Source organism: Scyliorhinus torazame, chromosome 19 (assembly GCF_047496885.1).
Source record: "Scyliorhinus torazame isolate Kashiwa2021f chromosome 19, sScyTor2.1, whole genome shotgun sequence".
NCBI lineage: Eukaryota > Metazoa > Chordata > Chondrichthyes > Carcharhiniformes > Scyliorhinidae > Scyliorhinus > Scyliorhinus torazame.
In genome coordinates this window covers 516,274-539,699 of record NC_092725.1, presented here as the reverse complement: position 1 = coordinate 539,699, position 23,426 = coordinate 516,274, and positions in this window count along the sequence as shown.

Below are 23,426 nucleotides of genomic sequence, written 5' to 3'. Positions count from 1 at the left end.
TGTCTTGTTTCACTCTCTTTCACCCTCCTTCGTCTCGTTTGGCTCTCTTTCACTCTCCTTCGTCTCGTTTCGCTCTCTTTCACCTTCCTTCTACTCGTTTCGCTCTCTTTCACCCTCCTTCGTCTCGGTTAGCTCTCTTTCACTCTCCTTCGTCTCGTTTTGCTCTCTTTCACCCTCCTTCGTCTCGTTTCGCTCTCTTTCACCCTCCTTCGTCTCGTTTCCCTCTCTTTGACCCTCCTTCGTCTCGTTTCGCTCTCTTCTACTCTCCTTCGTCTCGTTTCGCCCTCTTTCACCCACCTTCGACTCGTTTTGCTCTCTTTCACCCACCTTCGACTCGTTTCGCTCTCTTTCACCCTCCTACGTCTCGTTTCGCTCTCTTTCGCCTTCCTTCGTCTCGTTTCGCCCTCTTTCACCCTCCTTTGTCTTTTTTCGCTCTTTTTCACCCTCCTTCATCTCGTTTCGCTCTCTTACACCTTCCTTCTACTCGTTTCGCTCTCTTTCACCCTCCTTCGTCTTGGTTAGCTCTCTTTCACCCTCCTTCGTCTCGTTTTGCTCTCTTTCACCCTCCTTCGTCTCGTTTCCCTCTCTTTCACCCTCCTTCGTCTCGTTTCGCTCTCTTTTACCTTCCTTCGCTTCGTTTCACTCTCTTTCTCCCTCCTTCGTCTCGTTTCGCTCTCTTTCACCCTCCTTCGTCTAGTTTCGCTCTCTTTCACCCTCCTTCATCTCGTTTCGCTCTATTTCACCCTCCTTCATCTCGTTTCCCTCTCTTTCACCCTCCTTCGTCTCGTTTCGACCTCTTTCACCCTCCTTCGTCTCGTTTCGCTCTGTTTGACCCTCCTTCGTCTCGTTTCGCTCTTTTTCACCCTCCTTCAACTCGTTTCGCTCTCTTTCACCCTCCTTCCTCGCGTTCCGCTCTCTTTCACGCTCCTTCATCTCGTTTCGCTCTCTTTCAGCCTCCTTCGTCTCGTTTCGCTCTCTTTCACCCTCCTTCGTCTCGTTTCGCTCTCTTCTACCCTTCTTCGTCTCGTTTCGCCCTCTTTCACACATCTTCATCTCGTTTCGATCTCTTTCACCCACCTTCGTCTCGTTTCACTCTATTTCACCCTCCTTCGTCACGTTTCGCTCTCTTTCACCTTCCTTGGTCTCGTTTCGCTCTCTTTCACCCTTCTTTGTCTTGTTTCGCTCTCTTTCACACTCCTTCATCTCGTTTCGCCCTCTTTCACCCTCCTTCGTCTCGGTTCGCTCTCTTTCACCTTCCTTCGTCTCGTTTCACTCTCTTTCACCCTCCTTCGTCTCGTTCCGCTCTCTTTCACCCTCCTTCATCTCGTTCCACTCTCTTTCACCCTCATTCCTCTCGTTTCGCCATCTCTCACCCTCCTTCGTCTCGTTTCGCTCTCTTTCACCCTCCTTCATCTCGTTTCGCTCTATTTCACCCTCCTTCATCTCGTTTCGCTCCCTTTCACCCTCCTTCGTCTCGGTTCGCACTCTTTCTCCTTCCTTCGCCTCGTTTCACTCTCTTTCACACTCCTTGGTCTCGTTTCGCTCTCTTCCACCCTCCTTCGACTCGGTTCGCTCTCTTTCTCCTTCCTTCGCCTCGTTTCACTCTCTTTCACACTCCTTCGTCTCGTTTCGCTCTCTTCCACTCTCCTTCGTCTCGTTTCGCTCTCTTTCACCCTCCTTCGTCTCGTTTTGCAGTCTTTCACCCTCCTTCGTCTCGCTTCGCTCTCTTTCACCCTCCTTCGTCTCGTTTCGCTCTCTTCCACCCTCCTTCATCTCGTTTCGACCTCTTTCACCCTCCTTCTTCTCGTTTCAATCTGTTTGACCCTCCTTCGTCTCGTTTTGCTCTCTTTCACCCTACTTCGCCTCGTTTCGCTCTCTTTCACCCTCCTTCGTCTCGTTTCGCTCTCTTTCACCCTCCTTCGTCTCGTTTCGCTCTCTCTCCGCCTCCTTCGCCTCGTTTCGCTCTCTTCCACACTCCATCATCTCGTTTCGCCCTCTTTCACCCTCCTTCGTCTCGGTCCGCTCTCTTTCACCTTCCTTCATCTCGTTCCACCCTCTTTCACCCTCCTTCGTCTCGTTTTGCTCTTTTTCACCCGGCTTCGTCTCGTTTCGCTCTCCTTCACCCTCCTTCGTCTCGTTTCGCCCTCTTTCACCCTCCTTCGTCTCGGTTCGCTCTCTTTCACCCTCCTTCGTCTCGTTTGGCTCACTTTCACTCTCCTTCGTCTCGTTTCGCTCTCATTCACCTTCCTTCTACTCGTTTCGCTCTCTTTCACCCTCCTTCGTCTCGGTTAGCTCTCTTTCACTCTCCTTCGTCTCGTTTTGCTCTCTTTCACCCTCCTTCGTCTCGTTTCGCTCTCTTTCACCCTCCTTCGTCTCGTTTCCCTCTCTTTGAGCCTCCTTCGTCTCGTTTCGCTCTCTTCTACTCTCCTTCGTCTCGTTTCGCCCTCTTTCACCCACCTTCGACTCGTTTTGCTCTCTTTCACCCACCTTCGAATCGTTTCGCTCTCTTTCACCCTCCTACGTCTCGTTTCGCTCTCTTTCGCCTTCCTTCGTCTCGTTTCGCCCTCTTTCACCCTCCTTTGTCTTGTTTCGCTCTTTTTCACCCTCCTTCGTCTCGTTTCGCTCTCTTACACCTTCCTTCTACTCGTTTCGCTCTCTTTCACCCTCCTTCGTCTCGGTTAGGTCTCTTTCACCCTCCTTCGTCTCGTTTTGCTCTCTTTCACCCTCCTTCGTCTCGTTTCCCTCTCTTTCACCCTCCTTCGTCTCGTTTCGCTCTCTTTTACCTTCCTTCGCTTCGTTTCACTCTCTTTCTCCCTCCTTCGTATCGTTTCGCTCTCTTTCACCCTCCTTCGTCTCGTTTCGCTCTCTTTCACCCTCCTTCGTCTCGTTTCGCTCTCTTTCACCCTCCTTCGTCTCGTTTCGCTCTCTTTTACCTTCCTTCGCCTCGTTTCACTCTCTTTCTCCCTCCTTCGTCTCGTTTCGCTCTCTTTCACCTTCCTTCGTCTAGTTTCGCTCTCTTTCACCCTCCTTCAGCTCGTTTCGCTCTATTTCACCCTCCTTCATCTCGTTTCCCTCTCTTTCACCCTCCTTCGCCTCGTTTCGCTCGCTTTCAGCCTCCTTCATCTCGTTTCGCTCTCTTCCACCCTCCATCGTCTCGGTTCGCTCTCTTTCTCCTTCCTTCGCCTCGTTTCACTCTCTTTCACACTCCTTCGTCTCGTTTCGCTCTCTTTCACTCTCCTTCATCTCGTTTCGCTCTCTTTCACCCTCCTTCGTCTCGTTTTGCACTCTTTCACCTTCCTTCATCTCGTTTCGCCCTCTTTCACCCTCCTTCGTCTCGTTTCGCTCTGTTTGACCCTCCTTCGTCTCGTTCCACTCTCTTTCACCCTCCTTCATCTCGTTTCGCTATCTCTCACCCTCCTTCGTCTCGTTTCGCTCTCTTCCACCCTCTTTCGTCTCGTTTCGCCCTCTTACACCCTTATTCATCTCGTTTCGCTCTCTTCATCCTTCGTCTCGTTTCGCTCTCTTTCACCCTCCTTCGTCTCGTTTCGCTCTCTTTCACCTTCCTTCGCCTCGTTTCGCTCTCTTTCACCCTCCTTTGTCTTGTTTCACTCTCTTTCACCCTCCTTCGTCTCGTTTGGCTCTCTTTCACTCTCCTTCGTCTCGTTTCGCTCTCTTTCACCTTCCTTCTACTCGTTTCGCTCTCTTTCACCCTCCTTCGTCTCGGTTAGCTCTCTTTCACTCTCAGTCGTCTCGTTTCGCTCTCTTTCACCCTCCTTCGTCTCGTTTCGCTCTCTTTCACCCTCCTTCGTCTCGTTTCCCTCTCTTTGACCCTTCTTTGTCTCGTTTCGCTCTCTTCTACTCTCCTTCGTCTCGTTTCGCCCTCTTTCACCCACCTTCGACTCGTTTTGCTCTCTTTCACCCACCTTCGACTCGTTTCGCTCTCTTTCACCCTCCTACGTCTCGTTTCGCTCTCTTTCGCCTTCCTTCGTCTCGTTTCGCCCTCTTTCACCCTCCTTTGTCTTGTTTCGCTCTTTTTCACCCTCCTTCGTCTCGTTTCGCTCTCTTACACCTTCCTTCTACTCATTTCGCTCTCTTTCACCCTCCTTCGTCTCGGTTAGCTCTCTTTCACCCTCCTTCGTCTCGTTTTGCTCTCTTTCACCCTCCTTCGTCTCGTTTCCCTCTCTTTCACCCTCCTTCGTCTCGTTTCGCTCTCTTTTACCTTCCTTCGCTTCGTTTCACTCTCTTTCTCCCTCCTTCGTCTCGTTTCGCTCTCTTTCACCCTCCTTCGTCTAGTTTCGCTCTCTTTCACCCTCCTTCATCTCGTTTCGCTCTATTTCACCCTCCTTCATCTCGTTTCCCTCTCTTTCACCCTCCTTCGTCTCGTTTCGACCTCTTTCACCCTCCTTCGTCTCGTTTCGCTCTGTTTGACCCTCCTTCGTCTCGTTTCGCTCTTTTTCACCCTCCTTCACCTCGTTTCGCTCTCTTTCACCCTCCTTCCTCGCGTTCCGCTCTCTTTCACGCTCCTTCATCTCGTTTCGCTCTCTTTCAGCCTCCTTCGTCTCGTTTCCCTCTCTTTCACCCTCCTTCGTCTCGTTTCGCTCTCTTCTATCCTCCTTCGTCTCGTTTCGCCCTCTTTCACCCATCTTCATCTCGTTTCGATCTCTTTCACCCACCTTCGTCTCGTTTCACTCTCTTTCACCCTCCTTCGTCACGTTTCGCTCTCTTTCACCTTCCTTGGTCTCGTTTCGCTCTCTTTCACCCTTCTTTGTCTTGTTTCGCTCTCTTTCACCCTCCTTCATCTCGTTTCGCCCTCTTTCACCCTCCTTCGTCTCGGTTCGCTCTCTTTCACCTTCCTTCGTCTCGTTTCACTCTCTTTCACCCTCCTTCGTCTCGTTCCGCTCTCTTTCACCCTCCTTCATCTCGTTCCACTCTCTTTCACCCTCATTCCTCTCGTTTCGCCATCTCTCACCCTCCTTCGTCTCGTTTCGCTCTCTTTCACCCTCCTTCATCTCGTTTCGCTCTATTTCACCCTCCTTCATCTCGTTTTGCTCCCTTTCACCCTCCTTCGTCTCGGTTCGCACTCTTTCTCCTTCCTTCGCCTCGTTTCACTCTCTTTCACACTCCTTGGTCTCGTTTCGCTCTCTTCCACTCTCCTTCGACTCGGTTCGCTCTCTTTCTCCTTCCTTCGCCTCGTTTCACTCTCTTTCACACTCCTTCATCTCGTTTCGCTCTCTTCCACTCTCCTTCGTCTCGTTTCGCTCTCTTTCACCCTCCTTCGTCTCGTTTTGCAGTCTTTCACCCTCCTTCGTATCGCTTCGCTCTCTTTCACCCTCCTTCGTCTCGTTTCGCTCTCTTCCACCCTCCTTCGTCTCGTTTCGCCCTCTTTCACCCTCCTTTGTCTTGTTTCGCTCTTTTTCACCCTCCTTCGTCTCGTTTCGCTCTCTTACACCTTCCTTCTACTCGTTTCGCTCTCTTTCACCCTCCTTCGACTCGGTTAGCTCTCTTTCACCCTCCTTCGTCTCGTTTTGCTCTCTTTCACCCTCCTTCGTCTCGTTTCCCTCTCTTTCACCCTCCTTCATCTCGTTTCGCTCTCTTTTACCTTCCTTCGCTTCGTTTCATTCTCTTTCTCCCTCCTTCGCCTCGTTTCACTCTCTTTCACCCTCCTTCGTCTCGTTTCGCTCTCTTTCACCCTCCTTCGTCTCGTTTCGCTCTCTTTCCGCCTCCTTCGCCTCGTTTCGCTCTCTTCCACACTCCATCATCTCGTTTTGCCCTCTTTCACCCTCCTTCGTCTCATTTCGCTCTCTTTCACCCTGCTTCGTCACGTTTCGCTCTCTTTGAACCTCCTTCGTCTCGTTTTGCTCTTTTTCACCCGGCTTCGTCTCGTTTCGCTCTCCTTCACCCTCCTTCTTCTCGTTTCGCTCTCTTCCACCCTCTTTCGTCTCGTTTCGCCCTCTTTCACCCTCCTTCGTCTCGTTTCGCCCTCTTTCACCCTCCTTCGTCTCGGTTCGCTCTCTTTCACCTTCCTTCGTCTCGTTTCGCTCTCTTTCACCCTCCTTTGTCTTGTTTCACTCTCTTTCACCCTCCTTCGTCTCGTTTGGCTCTCTTTCACTCTCCTTCGTCTCGTTTCGCTCTCTTTCACCTTCCTTCTACTCGTTTCGCTCTCTTTCACCCTCCTTCGTCTCGGTTAGCTCTCTTTCACTCTCCTTCGTCTCGTTTTGCTCTCTTTCACCCTCCTTCGTCTCGTTTCGCTCTCTTTCACCCTCCTTCGTCTCGTTTCCCTCTCTTTGACCCTCCTTCGTCTCGTTTCGCTCTCTTCTACTCTCCTTCGTCTCGTTTCGCCCTCTTTCACCCACCTTCGACTCGTTTTGCTCTCTTTCACCCACCTTCGAATCGTTTCGCTCTCTTTCACCCTCCTACGTCTCGTTTCGCTCTCTTTCGCCTTCCTTCGTCTCGTTTCGCCCTCTTTCACCCTCCTTTGTCTTGTTTCGCTCTTTTTCACCCTCCTTCGTCTCGTTTCGCTCTCTTACACCTTCCTTCTACTCGTTTCGCTCTCTTTCACCCTCCTTCGACTCGGTTAGCTCTCTTTCACCCTCCTTCGTCTCGTTTTGCTCTCTTTCACCCTCCTTCGTCTCGTTTCCCTCTCTTTCACCCTCCTTCATCTCGTTTCGCTCTCTTTTACCTTCCTTCGCTTCGTTTCATTCTCTTTCTCCCTCCTTCGTCTCGTTTCGCTCTCTTTCACCCTCCTTCGTCTAGGTTCGCTCTCTTTCACCCTCCTTCATCTCGTTTCGCTCTATTTCACCCTCCTTCATCTCGTTTCCCTCTCTTTCACCCTCCTTCGTCTCGTTTCGACCTCTTTCACCCTCCTTCATCTCGTTTCGCTCTGTTTGACCCTCCTTCGTCTCGTTTCGCTCTTTTTCACCCTCCTTCAATTCGTTTCGCTCTCTTTCACCCTCCTTCCTCGCGTTCCGCTCTCTTTCACGCTCCTTCATCTCGTTTCGCTCTCTTTCAGCCTCCTTCGTCTCGTTTCGCTCTCTTTCACCCTCCTTCGTCTCGTTTCGCTCTCTTCTACCCTTCTTCGTCTCGTTTCGCCCTCTTTCACCCATCTTCATCTCGTTTCGATCTCTTTCACCCACCTTCGTCTCGTTTCACTCTCTTTCACCCTCCTTCGTCACGTTTCGCTCTCTTTCACCTTCCTTGGTCTCGTTTCGCTCTCTTTCACCCTTCTTTGTCTTGTTTCGCTCTCTTTCACCCTCCTTCATCTCGTTTCGCCCTCTTTCACCCTCCTTCGTCTCGGTTCGCTCTCTTTCACCTTCCTTCGTCTCGTTTCACTCTCTTTCACCCTCCTTCGTCTCGTTCCGCTCTCTTTCACCCTCCTTCATCTCATTCCACTCTCTTTCACCCTCATTCCTCTCGTTTCGCCATCTCTCACCCTCCTTCGTCTCGTTTCGCTCTCTTTCACCCTTCTTCATCTCGTTTCGCTCTATTTCACCCTCCTTCATCTCGTTTCGCTCCCTTTCACCCTCCTTCGTCTCGGTTCGCACTCTTTCTCCTTCCTTCGCCTCGTTTCACTCTCTTTCACACTCCTTGGTCTCTTTTCGCTCTCTTCCACTCTCCTTCGACTCGGTTCGCTCTCTTTCTCCTTCCTTCGCCTCGTTTCACTCCCTTTCACACTCCTTCGTCTCGTTTCGCTCTCTTCCACTCTCCTTCGTCTCGTTTCGCTCTCTTTCACCCTCCTTCATCTCGTTTTGCAGTCTTTCACCCTCCTTCGTCTCGCTTCGCTCTCTTTCACCCTCCTTCGTCTCGTTTCGCTCTCTTCCACCCTCCTTCATCTCGTTTCGACCTCTTTCACCCTCCTTCGTCTCGTTTCAATCTGTTTGACCCTCCTTCGTCTCGTTTCGCTCTCTTTCACCCTACTTCGCCTCGTTTCGCTCTCTTTCACCCTCCTTCGTCTCGTTTCGCTCTCTTTCACCCTCCTTCGTCTCGTTTCGCTCTCTTTCCGCCTCCTTCGCCTCGTTTCGCTCTCTTCCACACTCCATCATCTCGTTTCGCCCTCTTTCACACTCCTTCGTCTCGGTCCGCTCTCTTTCACCTTCCTTCATCTCGTTCCACCCTCTTTCACCCTCCTTCGTCTCATTTCGCTCTCTTTCACCCTGCTTCGTCTCGTTTCGCTCTCTTTGAACCTCCTTCGTCTCGTTTTGCTCTTTTTCACCCGGCTTCGTCTCGTTTCGCTCTCCTTCACCCTCCTTCTTCTCGTTTCGCTCTTTTCCACCCTCCTTCGTCTCGTTTCGCCCTCTTTCACCCTCCTTCGTCTCGTTTTGCCCTCTTTCACCCTCCTTCGTCTCGGTTCGCTCTCTTTCACCTTCCTTCGTCTCGTTTCGCTCTCTTTCAGCCTCCTTCATCTCTGTCCACCCTCTTTCACCCTCCTTCGTCTCGTTTTGCTCTCTTTCACCCTCCTTCGTCTCGTTTCGCTCTTTTTCACCTGCTTCGTCTCGTTTCGCTCTCTTTCACCATCCTTCTACTCGTTTCGCTCTCTTTCACCCTCCTTCATCTCGGTTAGCTCTCTTTCACACTCCTTCGTCTCGTTTAGCTCTCTTTCACCCTCCTTCGCCTTGTTTTGCTTTCCTTCACCCTCCTTCAACTCGTTTCGTTCTCTTCCACCCTCCTTCGTCTCGTTTCGCCCTTTTTCACCCTCCTTTGTCTCGTTTCGCTCTTTTTCACCGTCCTTCGTCTCGTTTCGCTCTCTTTCCGCCTCCTTCGACTCGGTTCGCTCTGTTTCTCCTTCCTTCGCCTCGTTTCACTCCCTTTCACACTCCTTCGTCTCGTTTCGCTCTCTTCCACTCTCCTTCGTCTCATTTCGCTCTCTTTCACCCTCCTTCATCTCGTTTTGCAGTCTTTCACCCTCCTTCGTCTCGCTTCGCTCTCTTTCACCCTCCTTCGTCTCGTTTCGCTCTCTTCCACCCTCCTTCATCTCGTTTCGACCTCTTTCACCCTCCTTCGTCTCGTTTCAATCTGTTTGACCCTCCTTCGTCTCGTTTCGCTCTCTTTCACCCTACTTCGCCTCGTTTCGCTCTCTTTCACCCTCCTTCGTCTCGTTTCGCTCTCTTTCACCCTCCTTCGTCTCGTTTCGCTCTCTTTCCGCCTCCTTCGCCTCGTTTCGCTCTCTTCCACACTCCATCATCTCGTTTCGCCCTCTTTCACCCTCCTTCGTCTCGGTCCGCTCTCTTTCACCTTCCTTCATCTCGTTCCACCCTCTTTCACCCTCCTTCGTCTCATTTCGCTCTCTTTCACCCTGCTTCGTCTCGTTTCGCTCTCTTTGAACCTCCTTCGTCTCGTTTTGCTCTTTTTCACCCGGCTTCGTCTCGTTTCGCTCTCCTTCACCCTCCTTCTTCTCGTTTCGCTCTCTTCCACCCTCCTTCGTCTCGTTTCGCCCTCTTTCACCCTCCTTCGTCTCGTTTCGCCCTCTTTCACCCTCCTTCGTCTCGGTTCGCTCTCTTTCACCTTCCTTCGTCTCGTTTCGCTCTCTTTCAGCCTCCTTCATCTCTGTCCACCCTCTTTCACCCTCCTTCGTCTCGTTTTGCTCTCTTTCACCCTCCTTCGTCTCGTTTCGCTCTTTTTCACCTGCTTCGTCTCGTTTCGCTCTCTTTCACCATCCTTCTACTCGTTTCGCTCTCTTTCACCCTCCTTCATCTCGGTTAGCTCTCTTTCACACTCCTTCGTCTCGTTTAGCTCTCTTTCACCCTCCTTCGCCTTGTTTTGCTTTCCTTCACCCTCCTTCATCTCGTTTCGTTCTCTTCCACCCTCCTTCGTCTCGTTTCGCCCTTTTTCACCCTCCTTTGTCTCGTTTCGCTCTTTTTCACCGTCCTTCGTCTCGTTTCACTCTCTTTCACCTTCCTTCGCCTGGTTTCACTCTCTTTCACCCTCCTTCATCTCGTTTCGCTCTCTTTCACCCTCCTTCATCTTGAATCGCTCTCTTTCACCCTCCTTTGTATCGTTTCGCTCTCTTTCACCTTCCTTCATCTCATTTCGCTCTCTTTCACCCTCATTTATCTCGTTTCGCTCTCTTTCACCCTCCTTCGTCTCGTTTCGCTCTCTTTCACCTTCCTTCGTCTCGTTTCGCTCTCTTTCACCCTCCTTTGTCTTGTTTCACTCTCTTTCACCCTCCTTCGTCTCGTTTGGCTCTCTTTCACCCCCCTTCGTCTCGTTTCGCACTCTTTCACCTTCCTTCTACTCATTTCGCTCTCTTTCACTCTCCTTCGTTTCGGTTAGCTCTCTTTCACCCTCCTTCGTCTCGATTCGCTCTCTTTCACCCTCCTTCGTCTCGTTTCGACCTCTTTCACCCTCCTTCGTCTCGTTTCAATCTGTTTGACCCTCCTTTGTCTCGTTTCGCTCTCTTTCACCCTACTTCGCCTCGTTTCGCTCTCTTTCACCCTCCTTCGTCTCGTTTCGCTCTCTTTCACCCTCCTTCGTCTCGTTTCGCTCTCTTTCCGCCTCCTTCGCCTCGTTTCGCTCTCTTCCACACTCCATCATCTCGTTTCGCCCTCTTTCACCCTCCTTCGTCTCGGTGCGCTCTCTTTCACCTTCCTTCATCTCGTTCCACCCTCTTTCACCCTCCTTCGTCTCATTTCGCTCTCTTTCACCCTGCTCATCTCGTTTCGCTCTCTTTGAACCTCCTTCGTCTCGTTTCGCTCTTTTTCACCCGGCTTCGTCTCGTTTCGCTCTCCTTCACCCTCCTTCTACTCGTTTCGCTCTCTTCCACCCTTCTTCGTCTCGTTTCGCCCTCTTTCACCCTCCTTCGTCTCGTTTAACCCTCTTTCACCCTCCTTCGTCTCGATTCGCTCTCTTTACCTTCCTTCGTCTCGTTTCACTCTCTTTCACCCTCCTTCATCTCTTTCCACCCTCTTTCACCCTCCTTCGTCTCGTTTCGCTCTCTTTCACCCTGCTTCTTCTCGTTTCGCTCTCTTTTAACCTCCTTCGTCTCGTTTCGCTCTTTTTCACCTGCTTCGTCTCGTTTCGCTCTCTTTCACCCTCCTTCTACTCGTTTCGCTCTCTTTCACCCTCCTTCATCTCGGTTAGCTCTCTTTCACCCTCCTTCGTCTCGTTTAGCTCTCTTTCACCCTCCTTCGTCTTGTTTTGTTCTCCTCCACCCTCCTTCATCTCGTTTCGCTCTCTTCCACACTCCTTCGTCTCGTTTCGCCCTTTTTCACCCTCCTTTGTCTCGTTTCGCTCTCTTTCACCGTCCTTCGTCTCGGTTAGCTCTCTTCCACCCTCCATCATCTCGTTTCGCTCTCTTTCACCTTCCTTCGTCTCGTTTCGCTCTCTTTCACCCTCCTTTGTCTCGTTTCGCTCTCTTTCACCCTCCTTCGTCTCGTTTCGCTCTCTTTCACCTTCCTTCGTCTCGTTTCGCTCTCTTTCACCTTCCTTCTACTCATTTCGCTCTCTTTCACCCTCCTTCGTCTCGGTTAGCTCTCTTTCAGCCTCCTTCGTCTCGTTTCGCTCTTTTTCACCCTCCTTCGTCTCGTTTCCCTCTCTTTGACCCTCCTTCGTCTCGTTTGGCTCTCTTCCACTCCCCTTGGTCTCGTTTCGCCCTCTTTCACCCTTCTTCATCTCCTTTCGCTCTCTTTCACCCACCTTCGTCTCGTTTCGCTCTGTTTCACCCTCCTTCGTCTCGTTTCGCTCTCTTTCACCCTCCTTCGTCTCGTTTCGCTCTCTTTCACCCTACTTCGTCTCGTTTCGCTCTCTATCACCCTCCTTCATCTCGTTTCGCACTCTTTCACCCTCCTTCGTCTCGTTTCACTCTCTTTCACCCTCCTTCGTCTCGTTTCGCTCTCTTCCACCCTCCTTCGTCTCGTTTCGACCTCTTTCACCCTCCTTCGTCTCGTTTCAAACTGTTTGACCCTCCTTCGTCTCGTTTCGCTCTCTTTCACCCTACTTCGCCTCGTTACGCTCTCTTTCACCCTCCTTCGTCTCGTTTCGCTCTCTTTCACCCTCCTTCGTCTCGTTTCGCTCTCTTTCCGCGTCCTTCGCCTCGTTTCGCTCTCTTCCACACTCCATTATCTCGTTTCGCCCTATTTCACCCTCCTTCGTCTCGGTCCGCTCTCTTTCACCTTCCTTCATCTCGTTCCACCCTCTTTCACCCTCCTTCGTCTCGTTTCGCTCTCATTCACCCTGCTTCGTCTCGTTTCGCTCTCTTTGAAACTCCTTCGTCTCGTTTCGCTCTTTTTCACCCGGCTTCGTCTCGTTTCGCTCTCCTTCACCCTCCTTCTACTCGTTTCGCTCTCTTCCACCCTCCTTCGTCTCGTTTCGCCCTCTTTCACTCTCCTTCGTCTCGTTTCGCCCTCTATCACCCTCCTTCGTCTCGGTTCGCTCTCTTTCACCTTCCTTCGTCTCGTTTCGCTCTCTTTCACCCTCCTTCATCCCTTTCCACCCTCTTTCACCCTCCTTCGTCTCGTTTCGCTCTGTTTCACCCTCCTTCGTCTTGTTTTGCTCTCCTTCACCCTCCTTCATCACGTTTCGCTCTCTTTCACCGTCCTTCGTCTCGTTTCACTCTCTTTCACCTTCCTTCGCCTGGTTTCACTCTCTTTCACCCTTCTTCGTCTCGTTTCCCTCTCTTTCACCCTCCTTCATCTCGTTTCGCTCTCTTTCACCCTCCTTCATCTTGAATCGCTCTCTTTCACCCTCCTTTGTATCGCTTCGCTCTCTTTCACCTTCCTTCATCTCGTTTCGCTCGCTTTCACCCTCCTTCGTCTCGTTTCGCTCTCTTTCACCCTCCTTCGTCTCGTTTCCCTCTCTTTGACCCTCCTTCGTCTCGTTTGGCTCTCTTCCGCTCCCCATCATCTCGTTTCGCCCTCTTTTACCCTTCTTCATCTCCTTTCGCTCTCTTTCACCCACCTTCGTCTCGTTTCGCTCTGTTTCACCCTCCTTCGTCTCGTTTCGTTCTCTTTCACCCTCCTTCGTCTCGTTTCGCTCTCTTTCACCCTACTTCGTCTCGTTTCGCTCTCTATCACCCTCCTTCATCTCGTTTCGCTCTCTTTCACCCTCCTTCGTCTCGTTTCACTCTCTTTCACCCTCCTTCGTCTCGTTTCGCTCTCTTCCACCCTCCTTCGTCTCGTTTCGACGTCTTTCACCCTCCTTCGTCTCGTTTCATTTCTGTTTGACCCTCCTTCGTCTCGTATCGCTCTCTTTCACCCTACTTCGCCTCGTTTCGCTCTCTTTCACCCTCCTTCATCTCGTTTCGCTCTCTTTCACCCTCCTTCGTCTCCTTTCGCTCTCTTTCCGCCTCCTTCGCCTCGTTTCGCTCTCTTCCACACTCCATCATCTCGTTTCGCCCTCTTTCACCCTCCTTCGTCTCGGTCCGCTCTCTTTCACCTTCCTTCATCTCGTTCCAACCTCTTTCACCCTCCTTCGTCTCGTTTCGCTCTCATTCACCCTGCTTCGTCTCGTTTCGCTCTCTTTGAACCTCCTTCGTCTCGTTTCGCTCTTTTTCACCCGGCTTCATCTCGTTTCGTCTCCTTCGCCCTCCTTCTACTCGTTTCGCTCTCTTCCACCCTCCTTCGTCTCGTTTCGCCCTCTTTTACCCTTCTTCATCTCCTTTCGCTCTCTTTCACCCTCCTTCGTCTCGTTTCGCTCTGTTTCACCCTCCTTCGTCTTGTTTTGCTCTCCTTCACCCTCCTTCATCACGTTTCGCTCTCTTCCACCCTCCTTCGTCTAGTTTCGCCCTTTTTCACTCTCCTTTGTCTCGTTTCGCTCTCTTTCACCGTCCTTCGTCTCGTTTCACTCTCTTTCACCTTCCTTCGCCTGGTTTCACTCTCTTTCACCCTTCTTCGTCTCGTTTCCCTCTCTTTCACCCTCCTTCATCTCGTTTCGCTCTCTTTCACCCTCCTTAATCTTGAATCGCTCTCTTTCACCCTCCTTTGTATCGTTTCGCTCTCTTTCACCTTCCTTCATCTCGTTTCGCTCGCTTTCACCCTCCTTCGTCTCGTTTCGCTCTCTTTCACCCTCCTTCGTCTCGTTTCGCACTTTTTCACCCTCCTTCGTCTCGTTTCCCTCTCTTTGACCCTCCTTCGTCTCGTTTGGCTCTCTTCCGCTCCCCATCATCTCGTTTCGCCCTCTTTTACCCTTCTTCATCTCCTTTCGCTCTCTTTCACCCACCTTCGTCTCGTTTCGCTCTGTTTCACCCTCCTTCGTCTCGTTTCGTTCTCTTTCACCCTCCTTCGTCTCGTTTCGCTCTCTTTCACCCTACTTCGTCTCGTTTCACTCTCTATCACCCTCCTTCATCTCGTTTCGCTCTCTTTCACCCTCCTTCGTCTCGTTTCACTCTCTTTCACCCTCCTTTGTCTCGTTTCGCTCTCTTCCACCCTCCTTCGTCTCGTTTCGACGTCTTTCACCCTCCTTCGTCTCGTTTCAATCTGTTTGACCCTCCTTCGTCTCGTATCGCTCTCTTTCACCCTACTTCGCCTCGTTTCGCTCTCTTTCACCCTCCTTCGTCTCGTTTCGCTCTCTTTCACCCTCCTTCGTCTCCTTTCGCTCTCTTTCCGCCTCCTTCGCCTCGTTTCGCTCTCTTCCACACTCCATCATCTCGTTTCGCCCTCTTTCACCCTCCTTCGTCTCGGTCCGCTCTCTTTCATCTTCCTTCATCTCGTTCCAACCTCTTTCACCCTCCTTCGTCTCGTTTCGCTCTCATTCACCCTGCTTCGTCTCGTTTCGCTCTCTTTGTACCTCCTTCGGCTCGTTTCGCTCTTTTTCACCCGGCTTCATCTCGTTTCGTCTCCTTCGCCCTCCTTCTACTCGTTTCGCTCTCTTCCACCCTCCTTCGTCTCGTTTCGCCCTCTTTTACCCTTCTTCATCTCCTTTCGCTCTCTTTCACCCACCTTCGTCTCGTTTCGCTCTGTTTCACCCTCCTTCGTCTCGTTTCGTTCTCTTTCACCCTCCTTCGTCTCGTTTCGCTCTCTTTCACCCTACTTCGTCTCGTTTCGCTCTCTATCACCCTCCTTCATCTCGTTTCGCTCTCTTTCACCCTCCTTCATCTCGTTTCACTCTCTTTCACCCTCCTTCGTTTCGTTTCGCTCTCTTCCACCCTCCTTCGTCTCGTTTCGACGTCTTTCACCCTCCTTCGTCTCGTTTCAATCTGTTTGACCCTCCTTCGTCTCGTATCGCTCTCTTTCACCCTACTTCGCCTCGTTTCTCTCTCTTTCACCCTCCTTCGTCTCGTTTCGCTCTCTTTCACCCTCCTTCGTCTCCTTTCGCTCTCTTTCCGCCTCCTTCGCCTCGTTTCGCTCTCTTCCACACTCCATCATCTCGTTTCGCCCTCTTTCACCCTCCTTCGTCTCGGTCCGCTCTCTTTCACCTTCCTTCATCTCGTTCCAACCTCTTTCACCCTCCTTCGTCTCGTTTCGCTCTCATTCACCCTGCTTCGTCTCGTTTCGCTCTCTTTGAACCTCCTTCGTCTCGTTTCGCTCTTTTTCACCCGGCTTCATCTCGTTTCGTCTCCTTCGCCCTCCTTCTACTCGTTTCGCTCTCTTCCACCCTCCTTCGTCTCGTTTCACTCTCTTTCATCTTCCTTCGCCTGGTTTCACTCTCTTTCACCCTTCTTCGTCTCGTTTCCCTCTCTTTCACCCTCCTTCATCTCGTTTCGCTCTCTTTCACCCTCCTTCATCTTGAATCACTCTCTTTCACCCTCCTTTGTATCGTTTCGCTCTCTTTCACCTTCCTTCGTCTCGTTTCGCTCTCTTTCACCCTCCTTTGTCTCGTTTCGCTCTCTTTCACCTTGCTTCGCCTCGTTTCACTCTCTTTCTCCCTCCTTCGTCTCGTTTCGCTCTCTTTCACCCTCCTTCGTCTAGTTTCGCTCTCTTTCACCCTCCTTCATCTCGTTTCGCTCTATTTCACCCTCCTTCATCTCGTTTCGCTCTCTTTCACCCTCCTTCATCTTGTTTCGCTCTCTTCCACCCTCCTTCGTCTCGTTTCGCCCTCTTCCACCCTCCTTCGTCTCGTTTCGCTCTCTTTCACCCTCCTTCGTCTCGTTTCGCTCTTTTTCACCCTCCTTCGTCTCGTTTCCCTCTCTTCCACTCTCCCTCGACTCGGTTCGCTCTCTTTCTCCTTCCTTCGCCTCGTTTCACTCTCTTTCACTCTCATTCGTCTCGTTTCGCTCTCTTCCACTCTCCTTCGTCTCGTTTCGCTCTCTTTCACCCTCCTTCGTCTCGTTTTGCAGTCTTTCACCCTCCTTCATCTTGTTTCGCTCTCTTCCACCCTCCTTCGTCTCGTTTCGCCCTCTTCCACTCTCCTTCGTCTCGTTTCGCTCTCTTTCACCCTCCTTCGTCTCGTTTCGCTCTTTTTCACCCTCCTTCGTCTCGTTTCCCTCTCTTTGACCCTCCTTCGTCTTGTTTGGCTCTCTTCCGCTCCCCATCATCTCGTTTCGCCCTCTTTCACCCTTCTTCATCTCCTTTCGCTCTCTTTCACCCACCTTCATCTCGTTTCGCTCTCTTTCACCCTCCTTCGTCTCGTTTCGTTCTCTTTCATCCTCCTTCGTCTCGTTTCGCTCTCTTTCACCCTACTTCGTCTCGTTTCGCTCTCTATCACCCTCCTTCATCTCGTTTCGCTCTCTTTCACCCTCCTTCGTCTCGTTTCACTCTCTTTCACCCTCCTTCGTCTCGTTTCGCTCTCTTCCACCCTCCTTCGTCTCGTTTCGACGTCTTTCACCCTCCTTCGTCTCGTTTCAATCTGTTTGACCCTCCTTCGTCTCGTATCGCTCTCTTTCACCCTACTTCGCCTCGTTTCGCTCTCTTTCACCCTCCTTCGTCTCGTTTCGCTCTCTTTCACCCTCCTTCGTCTCCTTTCGCTCTCTTTCCGCCTCCTTCGCCTCGTTTCGCTCTCTTCCACACTCCATCATCTCGTTTCGCCCTCTTTCACCCTCCTTCGTCTCGGTCCGCTCTCTTTCACCTTCCTTCATCTCGTTCCAACCTCTTTCACCCTCCTTCGTCTCGTTTCGCTCTCATTCACCCTGCTTCGTCTCGTTTCGCTCTCTTTGAACCTCCTTCGTCTCGTTTCGCTCTTTTTCACCCGGCTTCATCTCGTTTCGTCTCCTTCGCCCTCCTTCTACTCGTTTCGCTCTCTTCCACCCTCCTTCGTCTCGTTTCGCCCTCTTTCACCCTCCTTCGTCTCGTTTCGCCCTCTTTCACCCTCCTTCGTCTCGGTTCGCTCTCTTTCACCTTCCTTCGTCTCGTTTCGCTCTCTTTCACCCTCCTTCATCTCTTTCCACTCTCTTTCACCCTCCTTCATCTCGTTTCGCTCTCTTTCACCCTGCTTCTGCTCGTTTCGCTCTCTTTGAACCTCCTTCGTCTCGTTTCGCTCTTTTTCACCTGCTTCGTCTCGTTTCGCTCTCTTTCACCCTCCTTCTACTCATTTCGCTCTCTTTCACCCTCCTTCATCTCGGTTAGCTCTCTTTCACCCTCCTTCGTCTCGTTTAGCTCTCTTTCACCCTCATTCGTCTTGTTTTGCTCTCCTTCACCCTCCTTCATCTGGTTTTGCTCTCTTCCACCCTCCTTCGTCTCGTTTCGCCCTTATTCACCCTCCTTTGTCTCGTTTCCCTCTCTTTCACCCTCCTTCATCTCATTTCGCTCTCTTTCACCCTCCTTCATCTTGAATTGCTCTCTTTCACCCTCCTTTGTATCGTTTCGCTCTCTTTCACCTTCCTTCGTCTCGTTTCGCTCTCTTTCACCCTCCTTCGTCTCGTTTCGCTCTCTTTCACCCTCCTTCGTCTCGTTTCGCTCTTTTTCACCCTCCTTCGTCTCGTTTCCCTCTCTTTGACACTCCTTCGTCTCGTTTGGCTCTCTTCCGCTCCACATCATCTCGTTTCGCCCTCTTTCACCCTTCTTCATCTCCTTTCGCTCTCTTTCACCCACCTTCGTCTCGTTTCGCTCTGTTTCACCCTCCTTCGTCTCGTTTCGTTCTCTTTCACCCTCCTTCGTCTCGTTTCGCTCTCTTTCACCCTACTTCATCTAGTTTCGCTCTCTATCACCCTCCTTCATCTCGTTTCGCTCTCTTTCACCCTCCTTCGTCTCGTTTCACTCTCTTTCACCCTCCTTCGTCTCGTTTCGCTCTCTTCCACCCTCCTTCGTCTCGTTTCGACGTCTTTCACCCTCCTTCGTCTCGTTTCAATCTGTTTGACCCTCCTTCGTCTCGTTTCGCTCTCTTTCACCCTACTTCGCCTCGTTTCGCTCTCTTTCACCCTCCTTCGTCTCGTTTCGCTCTCTTTCACCCTCCTTCGTCTCGTTTCGCTCTCTTTCCGCCTCCTTCGCCTCGTTTCGCTCTCTTCCACACTCCATCATCTCGTTTCGCCCTCTTTCACCCTCCTTCGTCTCGGTCCGCTCTCTTTCACCTTCCTTCATCTCGTTCCACCCTCTTTCACCCTCCTTCGTCTCGTTTCGCTCTCATTCACCCTGCTTCGTCTCGTTTCGCTCTCTTTGAACCTCCTTCGTCTCGTTTCGCTCTTTTTCACCCACCTTCGTCTCGTTTCGCTCTGTTTCACCCTCCTTCGTCTCGTTTCGTTCTCTTTCACCCTCCTTCGTCTCGTTTCGCTCTCTTTCACCCTACTTCGTCTCGTTTCGCTCTCTATCACCCTCCTTCATCTCGTTTCGCTCTCTTTCACCCTCCTTCATCTCGTTTCACTCTCTTTCACCCTCCTTCGTCTCGTTTCGCTCTCTTCCACCCTCCTTCGTCTCGTTTCGACGTCTTTCACCCTCCTTCGTCTCGTTTCAATCTGTTTGACCCTCCTTCGTCTCGTTTCGCTCTCTTTCACCCTACTTCGCCTCGTTTCGCTCTCTTTCACCCTCCTTCGTCTCGTTTCGCTCTCTTTCACCCTCCTTCGTCTCGTTTCGCTCTCTTTCCGCCTCCTTCGCCTCGTTTCGCTCTCTTCCACACTCCATCATCTCGTTTCGCCCTCTTTCACCCTCCTTCGTCTCGGTCCGCTCTCTTTCACCTTCCTTCATCTCGTTCCACCCTCTTTCACCCTCCTTCGTCTCGTTTCGCTCTCATTCACCCTGCTTCGTCTCGTTTCGCTCTCTTTGAACCTCCTTCGTCTCGTTTCGCTCTTTTTCACCCGGCTTCATCTCGTTTCATCTCCTTCGCCCTCCTTCTACTCGTTTCGCTCTCTTCCACCCTCCTTCGTCTCGTTTCGCCCTCTTTCACCCTCCTTCGTCTCGTTTCGCCCTCTTTCACCCTCCTTCGTCTCGGTTCGCTCTCTTTCACCTTCCTTCGTCTCGTTTCGCTCTCTTTCACCCTCCTTCATCTCTTTCCACCCTCTTTCACCCTCCGTTGTTTCGTTTCGCCCTCTTTCACCCTGCTTCTGCTCGTTTCGCTCTCTTTGAACCTCCTTCGTCTCGTTTCGCTCTTTTTCACCTCCTTCGTCTCGTTTCGCTCTTTTTCACCTGCTTCGTCTCATTTCGCTCTCTTTCACCCTCCTTCATCTCGGTTAGCAATCTTTCACCCTCCTTCGTCTCGTTTAGCTCTCTTTCACCCTCCTTCGTCTTGTTTTGCTCTCCTTCACCCTCCTTCATCTGGTTTCGCTCTCTTCCACCCTCCTTCGTCTCGTTTCGCCCTTATTCACCCTCCTTTGTCTCGTTTCCCTCTCTTTCACCCTCCTTCATCTCGTTTCGCTCTCTTTTAACCTCCTTCATCTTGAATCGCTCTCTTTCACCCTCCTTTGTATCGTTTCGCTCTCTTTCACCTTCCTTCGTTTCGTTTTGCTCTCTTTCACCCTCCTTCGTCTCGTTTCCCTCTCTTTCACCCTCCTTCGTCTCGTTTCGCTCTTTTTCACCCTCCTTCGTCTCGTTTCCCTCTCTTTGACCCTCCTTCGTCTCGTTTGGCTCTCTTCCGCTCCCCATCATCTCGTTTCGCCCTCTTTCACCCTTCTTCATCTCCTTTCGCTCTCTTTCACCCACCTTCGTCTCGTTTCGCTCTGTTTCACCCTCCTTCGTCTCGTTTCGTTCTCTTTCACCCTCCTTCGTCTCGTTTCGCTCTCTTTCACCCTACTTCATCTCTTTTCGCTCACTTTCACCCTCCTTCATCTTGAATCGCTCTCTTTCACCCTCCTTTGTATCGTTTCGCTCTCTTTCACCTTCCTTCATCTCATTTCGCTCTCTTTCACCCTCATTTATCTCGTTTCGCTCTCTTTCACCCTCCTTCGTCTCGTTTCGCTCTCTTTCACCTTCCTTCGTCTCGTTTCGCTCTCTTTCACCCTCCTTTGTCTTGTTTCACTCTCTTTCACCCTCCTTCGTCTCGTTTGGCTCTCTTTCACCCTCCTTCGTCTCGTTTCGCACTCTTTCACCTTCCTTCTACTCATTTCGCTCTCTTTCACCCTACTTCGCCTCGTTTCGCTCTCTTTCACCCTCCTTCGTCTCGTTTCGCTCTCTTTCACCCTCCTTCGTCTCGTTTCGCTCTCTTTCCGCCTCCTTCGCCTCGTTTCGCTCTCTTCCACACTCCATCATCTCGTTTCGCCCTCTTTCACCCTCCTTCGTCTCGGTGCGCTCTCTTTCACCTTCCTTCATCTCGTTCCACCCTCTTTCACCCTCCTTCGTCTCATTTCGCTCTCTTTCACCCTGCTTCATCTCGTTTCGCTCTCTTTGAACCTCCTTCGTCTCGTTTCGCTCTTTTTCACCCGGCTTCGTCTCGTTTCGCTCTCCTTCACCCTCCTTCTACTCGTTTCGCTCTCTTCCACCCTTCTTCGTCTCGTTTCGCCCTCTTTCACCCTCCTTCGTCTCGTTTTGCCCTCTTTCACCCTCCTTCGTCTCGATTCGCTCTCTTTCACCTTCCTTCGTCTCGTTTCACTGTCTTTCACCCTCCTTCATCTCTTTCCACCCTCTTTCACCCTCCTTCGTCTCGTTTCGCTCTCTTTCACCCTGCTTCTTCTCGTTTCGCTCTCTTTTAACCTCCTTCGTCTCGTTTCGCTCTTTTTAACCTGCTTCGTCTCGTTTCGCTCTCTTTCACCCTCCTTCTACTCGTTTCGCTCTCTTTCACCCTCCTTCATCTCGGTTAGCTCTCTTTCACCCTCCTTCGTCTCGTTTAGCTCTCTTTCACCCTCCTTCGTCTTGTTTTGTTCTCCTTCACCCTCCTTCATCTCGTTTCGCTCTCTTCCACACTCCTTCGTCTCGTTTCGCCCTTTTTCACCCTCCTTTGTCTCGTTTCGCTCTCTTTCACCGTCCTTCGTCTCGGTTAGCTCTCTTCCACCCTCCATCGTCTCGTTTCGCTCTATTTCACCCTTCTTTGTCTTGTTTCACTCTCTTTCACCCTCCTTCGTCTCGTTTGGCTCTCTTTCACCCTCCTTCGTCTCGTTTCGCACTCTTTCACCTTCCTTCTACTCATTTCGCTCTCTTTCACCCTCCTTCGTCTCGGTTAGCTCTCTTTCACCCTCCTTCGTCTCGTTTTGCTCTCTTTCAGCCACCTTCGTCTCGTTTCGCTCTTTTTCACCCTCCTTCGTCTCGTTTCCCTCTCTTTGAACCTCCTTCGTCTCGTTTGGCTCTCTTCCACTCCCCTTGGTCTCGTTTCGCCCTCTTTCACCCTTCTTCATCTCCTTTCGCTCTCTTTCACCCACCTTCGTCTCGTTTCGCTCTGTTTCACCCTCCTTCGTCTCGTTTCGCTCTCTTTCACCCTCCTTCGTCTCGTTTCGCTCTCTTTCACCCTACTTCGTCTCGTTTCGCTCTCTATCACCCTCCTTCATCTCGTTTCGCACTCTTTCACCCTCCTTCGTCTCGTTTCACTCTCTTTCACCCTCCTTCGTCTCGTTTCGCTCTCTTCCACCCTCCTTCGTCTCGTTTCGACCTCTTTCACCCTCCTTCGTCTCGTTTCAAACTGTTTGACCCTCCTTCGTCTCGTTTCGCTCTCTTTCACCCTACTTCGCCTCGTTTCGCTCTCTTTCACCCTCCTTCGTCTCGTTTCGCTCTCTTTCACCCTCCTTCGTCTCGTTTCGCTCTCTTTCCGCGTCCTTCGCCTCGTTTCGCTCTCTTCCACACTCCATCATCTCGTTTCGCCCTATTTCACCCTCCTTCATCTCGGTCCGCTCTCTTTCACCTTCCTTCATCTCGTTCCACCCTCTTTCACCCTCCTTCGTCTCGTTTCGCTCTCATTCACCCTGCTTCGTCTCGTTTCGCTCTCTTTGAAACTCCTTCGTCTCGTTTCGCTCTTTTTCACCCGGCTTCGTCTCGTTTCGCTCTCCTTCACCCTCCTTCTACTCGTTTCGCTCTCTTCCACCCTCCTTCGTCTCGTTTCGCCCTCTTTCACTCTCCTTCGTCTCGTTTCGCCCTCTATCACCCTCCTTCGTCTCGGTTCGCTCTCTTTCACCTTCCTTCGTCTCGTTTCGCTCTGTTTCACCCTCCTTCATCCCTTTCCACCCTCTTTCACCCTCCTTCGTCTCGTTTCGCTCTGTTTCACCCTCCTTCGTCTTGTTTTGCTCTCCTTCACCCTCCTTCATCACGTTTCGCTCTCTTCCACCCTCCTTCGTCTAGTTTCGCCTTTTTTCACTCTCCTTTGTCTCGTTTCGCTCTCTTTCACCGTCCTTCGTCTCGTTTCACTCTCTTTCACCTTCCTTCGCCTGGTTTCACTCTCTTTCACCCTTCTTCGTCTCGTTTCCCTCTCTTTCACCCTCCTTCATCTCGTTTCGCTCTCTTTCACCCTCCTTCATCTTGAATCGCTCTCTTTCACCCTCCTTTGTATCGTTTCGCTCTCTTTCACCTTCCGTCATCTCGTTTCGCTCGCTTTCACCCTCCTTCGTCTCGTTTCGCTCTCTTTCACCCTCCTTCGTCTCGTTTCGCACTTTTTCACCCTCCTTCGTCTCGTTTCCCTCTCTTTGACCCTCCTTCGTCTCGTTTGGCTCTCTTCCGCTCCCCATCATCTCGTTTCGCCCTCTTTTACCCTTCTTCATCTCCTTTCGCTCTCTTTCACCCACCTTCGTCTCGTTTCGCTCTGTTTCACCCTCCTTCGTCTCGTTTCGTTCTCTTTCACCCTCCTTCGTCTCGTTTCGCTCTCTTTCACCCTACTTCGTCTCGTTTCGCTCTCTATCACCCTCCTTCATCTCGTTTCGCTCTCTTTCACCCTCCTTCGTCTCGTTTCACTCTCTTTCACCCTCCTTCGTCTCGTTTCGCTCTCTTCCACCCTCCTTCGTCTCGTTTCGACGTCTTTCACCCTCCTTCGTCTCGTTTCAATCTGTTTGACCCTCCTTCGTCTCGTATCGCTCGCTTTCACCCTACTTCGCCTCGTTTCGCTCTCTTTCACCCTCCTTCATCTCGTTTCGCTCTCTTTCACCCTCCTTCGTCTCCTTTCGCTCTCTTTCCGCCTCCTTCGCCTCGTTTCGCTCTCTTCCACACTCCATCATCTCGTTTCGCCCTCTTTCACCCTCCTTCGTCTCGGTCCGCTCTCTTTCACCTTCCTTCATCTCGTTCCAA